At 43.7% G+C, this 6272-nt stretch overlaps 1 protein-coding gene across 4 annotated transcripts in view; it reads right to left on the reverse strand.

Moving 5' to 3' along the window:
* CREB1 (cAMP responsive element binding protein 1) overlaps nucleotides 1-5838 on the reverse strand; it is a 61753-nt gene extending 55915 nt beyond the window's left edge. For 2 of the 4 annotated variants that reach the window (XR_007155026.1, XM_047872593.1), the window contains exon 1: nucleotides 5597-5768. The gene's annotated coding sequence lies outside the window, so the exon portion shown is untranslated. Of the gene's footprint in view, nucleotides 1-5596 lie in introns of all 4 variants that reach the window. The other 2 variants (XM_047872594.1, XM_047872595.1) reach the window with 2 other exon arrangements.
* Nucleotides 5839-6272: the final 434 nt, after the last annotated feature.

The following is a 6272-nucleotide window of genomic DNA, read 5'->3' on the forward strand; positions in this document are numbered from 1 at the left end:
GAGATGTAAAATACTGTCTTCTACTTATCTATAGGAATACATACCAGAATATGAATGACTAACCTTTTTCCCCCTCTTCTTTCTGATAAACTAGAAAACAGGTGAGTAAAACTCTAGGTAAAATATAACATAACTTATCTTTATGAGGCCACATCTGGCAGAGCTAAGAATGCAAAACAAAACAGAGGAGTATGTATACGTTAAGGGGGAGAAGCATTCTGAATGTGAAGAAAATCCAATGGCTACTCTATCCAAGTTACAAACATGTCTCAAAACCTACATTTACAGATATTACGGTATAGAATAAGATTGAAACCATCTTTTCTTCTTACGGATTCAGAAAGGTGACCAGGGTTCACCTCTTAAACCATGACTGAGTTAGCACGTAAAACTGGCAGCGGAAAACAGTCATTTTCACATTATCAGTTTGTCCATTTAGTTCGTGATCTTTACTTCTACCACAAAAGGCAATTTACTGATTTCAGCATACTGTGAGAAATCATTTAATTCCCTGTCACCCACAGATGTGTTCCAGAAGGAAAATTTTCTGCCTTTGCAGATTTCACTAATCTACCTCCAACTCCCCAAACCTGTAAAGATTTGTGCTTTTACTAACTGAGCAGGTAAAAACAGAAGATATTAGTATTTAACATGAAATACTAGTAAATCCTCAAAATAATAGTAGGGCAATATTCTTACACTAAGAACTTCAGCTCAAGTAACTGGCAATGTGAGCATACAAAAAATGAGATACACCACAACAGCTTCATTTAATGACTTGTTTTTTGAAAGATAAGGGCCTTAAGTGTGTCCCTGCTGCAGGATTATTAGTTATCATTTTCTTTCTAAGTTTAATCAATTTAAAATACTTACAGCATGTGTATTTTAAAGATAAATACACTAACATCATGTAAAACGTACCAAATAGTTAAATGCTACCTAGAAGAGCCAAAAAAAAAAAAAAAAAAAAAGAGAGGTACTGAAACCTGTTTTGTGTTCTAGCTGAAATGAGTATTACTTGGTCCAACTGGATGACCAAGGACTTACACACACACACACACACACACACACACACACACACACACACACACACACCATGTAAGCAGTAAAGTCTAAGTAGACAAGCATATAGACAAGCATTCTTTCTATTTATATATTATTAGCTATATTTATTGCTACTTAATTAGGTATAAAATATAAAATCCACTGATAATTACACTAAGAAATACTAGAAAATCATCAAAGAAAAAGTTAATGTGAAAACAAAATGCCACAGGGACACAGCTAGTACTCCAATCATTAGGAGGTAGTAATATCGCATGAGAACAGTCTGCTTAAGCGGAAAAAAAAAAAAAAAAAAGTACTTGAGGTGTTCTTTCTCATTTAGAGAAAAAACTATAGACACTTTTTTGGTGCAATAATAGAAGTAGTCTGTTCAGGGTGTAAGAATCTCAACAAAGAGTTACATTCAGACTAAACTCACTTTGTGAGTTAACTCTTACCCAACTTACTTGCCTTTTCATGCACATCTGGATCACTTCACTATAACTTTTAAAAACTGGAGCTAAAAAGGTAGTAAGACAGTTCAAATAACCACTTCCTGTCAGAAACTGGTATTTCTTATTCAAAAGAAATGTCTTTCATTTAAAAAAATAAAGGCATAATGACAGATTCCCTTAGTATAAAAGGTCATACAAGACCCAAAAATAAAACCAGCTCACTAACCAGTTAATAAACATAGGCACATCCATACAATGAACTGTCTCATTAAAAAAAAAAAAAAAAAAAAAATATGAAGCCCTTAATATACTGAAATAAAACAATCACTCAGGTGTATTAGGTGAAAGAAAGCAAGATACAGGATAGTGTATTTAGTATATAATACCATTTGTAAGAAGAAAAACAATGTGCAACACAGGGCGGGGAGTACATACAATATTTGCCTTTACATGGATAGAATTATCTACAAGGACAAATTGGTAACATTTGAGCAATGGGGATGAGAGTGAGGGTGTATCACATGACCACCTGCTGTATTACATTTTATGGTGAATCATGGACTATCTGAATGAATTACTAAAAAAATTAAATTGAAAATATAAATACATACATTCTGCCTTATTAGTCGTCATGTCCCCCAAAGTTTCCTGAGGATAGAGATAAAACAGTGTAATCCATCTCTGGAGTCTCTGTAGCTTTCGGCCCAGTGGACTAAATGCACTACTACTACTACTACTGAATAATTTTTAATATTTTAGGCAATATTTGATGAGCACTTGTGAAGTGCCTGACATTTAATATGTATTAACTTATATAATATCTCCATTTCTATGAGGTAGATAGAGTATATTTATGACGAAGGAAACTGAGGAATGGAGAAATCTGAAGGTCCATAGCTAGGAAGTTAAAATAAAGCTTAAAAATGAATAGCTATCATTAATTGAGTCCCTAAGGAGGTACTTTGTAATTATCTCACAGCTCTATAAATTGGGCGGTATTCTAATTAAACAGGTAAGGAAACTAAGGTTGAGAAAGATTAAGGCACTTCGTAGGTCACAAAATTTCCTGAGGGTGGGCACATGACAGCGGTGGCAACAGCAGGAATGAAACCCAGGCCTGTGAGTCCAAACCCCGTGCTCTTTCCACTAACTACACTGTCACAGTAAATGCTAACCAAATATTTGAATTACCACGAACTATTGCCTCAAGTGATTCTGTAGCAGAGATGAGTTCACACAGGACTAAGAAAAAAGAAATCCTTGCATTTTTTTCCACTCGCTGTTCTTAAATTCAGATTTGAGCTCCTCAGCCATCAGGAAAGTGACACTGTACATCCAGGAATACACGTTCGTAAGACTCTGCCACAGGCTGCTGTAAACAAGTCTTTATAACCGTCTCTACAAGTTACTTTATGGAGTAAGTGAAATTATAAATTTCAGCGATACATTGTAAGCATTAAGATACAATTTTCTGTACTGTGGAAAAACAGGAAAAGATTTTTCAAATGAGGTGAAGTAGGGAATACATACTTGGCTTTACTATGACCATATGACATCCAAAAAACAAAACCCAGTGTCTTAGGATGAGAGCTAACATAAAGCGACTTCTCTACAAAAATGAAAAATGCTGTTAATTAGATACAATCAAGAAAATGAATGTCAAAAAGCAGGAAAAGGAAGGTACCATTTTATGGATTGGGTTTCTAAGTTTCCTTAGGCTCTCAGGTGAGAAAAAAAAAGTCATTCAAAAAGGGGTAACATCGGTTTTAAGTGTCCTTTTAACATTTTTCAGTCTGTCTCAGTCAAAGATTCATTTGCTTTCTGAATACATGTGTCCAATAAAAAAAAAGGTGCAAGCATATTTAACTGTAATTTCTACTGACCTGGGAAGTGACGTTAAGTATAACTTATGGCCACGCTCCAAGTGAACATTCAAATATTAATGAATATAAAAGTTTGAAAAAGTTCCACTTGGAATTGCTAAGAATTGTAGATTATCAATCTATAAATAAAACAAAACGTAAAAGATCTTCTGGATACGAGAGGAAAAAAATCCATCAGGACACTTTTTTTTTAATTCACAAAGAGTCATTGTCACACATTCTCTGTAAGGGACAAATAGTCTACTCAACTGATGCTGGCTTGCAGAAAATCTTCAGGACACACAGCAAACTATCACATCATCAATACTATAATTTCTTCAGTGTTTGGAAGTAAGATCATCTTCCCAATCCTTATGTAAACTCTACTGCATCTTAATAAAGTTTCCCAGCAATGATAAATTTCTAAGGTGGTTTTTTTTGTTTGTTTGTTTTTTAAGACTTGCACTAGGATAAAGTAGGTTTTGGAAAAGTGACTTGGATACAGAAAAAAATCAAAAGACAGTGCTTCTATTACCAATCAGTATTTATTCTGAACAAGAAACCTTGTAGTATCCATCACAATGCTATCACACTATGACAGTAAGTATTTTCAAAACAAATAACGTGTTCATTTTTTGTATCACCTAAAATAACCGTTTTGGCTTTACTTTTAAATCAGGAAATGAGCCGTGAGTGCAAAAAGATTTCAATAGCTGGCAACCGAAGTTGTCTTTTAAACCAAACCTTTAAAGGCAGAACTGATGCAAACGAAGTCTAGGATGAAATCCCAACTTCTTAGGAAGCTATGACAAACTTAAATAGGTCATATTCCAGGTCCCTTAAAAACTGTCTTTTAATCTTTAAGGTGTCAACGACTTTTCTGCGGTTCCTTTTACCAACAGGCAAAGAAAAAACAAGCCTTGTGGCTTCAACTATTGTCCGTCTCCTGCAAGGGTTACTTACTGCATGGGAAGCAAACACTGGACACTTCTAAATGCTTATTTTTAGATTTAGTATTAATCTCTTACTTAAGTTTAGACAGAGCCATGTGGGAAGCTTGGTTGGGGGTGGGAGATCCGGAGGACCAAAACTCGGTTGGCATTGTTGGCCCCCAAAACATAAAAAATAGATGTGAAACAAAAGTGCATCGCCTAATATTCGTTTCAACGAAGTGCTTCAGAATGATAGATCTCAAGTGATTATTACCTTTTTGAAAAGGGTTAAAACCGAAACTGGTTTCAAACACCAGCTTCCCTTTTACAGGATCCCAACAGTTTTTTAAAAAGTTTTACAAATATGTTTTTCTTAGCCCCCCCCTTCCTCCCCGAAAGAATGCATTTCCATGACTACTGCCTTAAAAAAAAAAAAAAAAAGAGCGAGGGAAAAGAGTCAAAAATTATATTAAAAAGCACGGCTCTCACCATCTCAACTAAGCAGAAAAGAACAGAAAACAGTATGTCCCCAATGGGGTGGGAGCGGGGGAAAAGGGCATGAATAAAATACAGAACGAGAGGAAACCTTTGGTTTCGAACTTTATTGCACAAAGAGAGTGGAGAGAAGAGTAGGTCAGACGTTGCAGCGCTTCCCCTCGCGAAGCGGGCATGGCAGACACCGAGGCTACCGGGAAGGCAGGCACCTTCACCTCCTCTGCCCTCAACTGTCGCCTTCTTCCTCCTCCACCCCCCGCGGGCACCCCGGCGGCGCTGCCCCGGCGGACGGCCGGGCCAGATCGGGCCGGGCCGGGGGCGAGGCGGGCGGCGGGGGCCGGGCGAGCGGCCGGGCGGCGCGGGGGGCAGCGGCGGGCCGGGCCGGGCGGGCGGCGGGCGGCCTCCCCCGGGGCGGCTCCGGGCTCCCGGCTCCCGGCTCCGCGCCCGGCCCGGCCCGGCGGCGGCGGCGGGAACGCGGGCGCCAGCTCGCCGCGGCCGGCCGCCCGCACACACCCCCGGCCGCCGGCTCCCACCCCGCCCGCCGCCCGCCGCCCCCCGCCATGAGCGCCGCCGCTGGCTGCAGGCAGAGTCGCTGCCGCCCCGGCCGCCGCTGGCTCCAGTCCGCCGCCATTATTCTTTGTTCGCTGCGAGCGGCGGCGATGTTGTGGGGCTCGGGCGGAGGCTCCATCTTTACCGCGGCCCCTCCTGCGAGGGGAAGGCCCCGAGCGCGGGTGTCCGGCGCCTCCCCGTCCCCCCTCCGTCCCCCCGGCTCTCTCCGGCTCCTGCCTCCTCCTCCTGCTCCTCTTACCGGTGGTACAAGCTCCTCCGTCACTGCTTTCGTTCGCGGCCCGGATCTCGCTGGAGTTTTATTCTCTCCCCCACGTAACACACCGCGTCAAACTACACCTCCGCCGCGTCACTCACCAACACTCCGCTTCTCCCAGCCGCCCGGGCCACAGGCAGCAGCAGCCGCCGCCGACTGAGGAGCCGCAGCCAGGGAGCCAGCCAGCGCCGCCCAGTGCCGAGTGCGCAGCGGCCGCGCACGGAAACAGCCGAGCTCGGCCCGGAGGAGCTCGAGCGGCCCCGCCCCCCGCGCTGGAGGCGGAACTCGCCGAAGGCCTTCGGGCTCCTTCGGCCAAGGCGAAGGTGTTCCGCGGGGAGTGGGGGGAGGCGGCGAAGGTGGAAAGGGACGGGCGGGAGGGAGGAGTGGTCTGAGTCCCGCCGCGCCGTTTTGGCGGATAAAAACCCGGCGGCGGAAATTTGCCGGAGGAAGGTGTGTGTGAATGTGGCCCCGTGGGGAGTTCCCTAGGGGTGTCGACGGCTGGGTGGAAACCCCCGCGCGGGCCAGCCCCTGCGGCGGTAAGCGGCGGGCTCTAAGGCGGCTGCGGCGGGCCGGCCTGGGCCCTGGGCCCTGGACCCTAGCCCCTAGTCCCTAAACGCCGTCGACCCCGGGAACTTTCGAACGCTGCGGGGACGTGGCCGAC

The sequence above is a fragment of the Prionailurus viverrinus genome, chromosome C1 (assembly GCF_022837055.1).
Source record: "Prionailurus viverrinus isolate Anna chromosome C1, UM_Priviv_1.0, whole genome shotgun sequence".
Classification (NCBI taxonomy): Eukaryota; Metazoa; Chordata; class Mammalia; order Carnivora; family Felidae; genus Prionailurus; species Prionailurus viverrinus.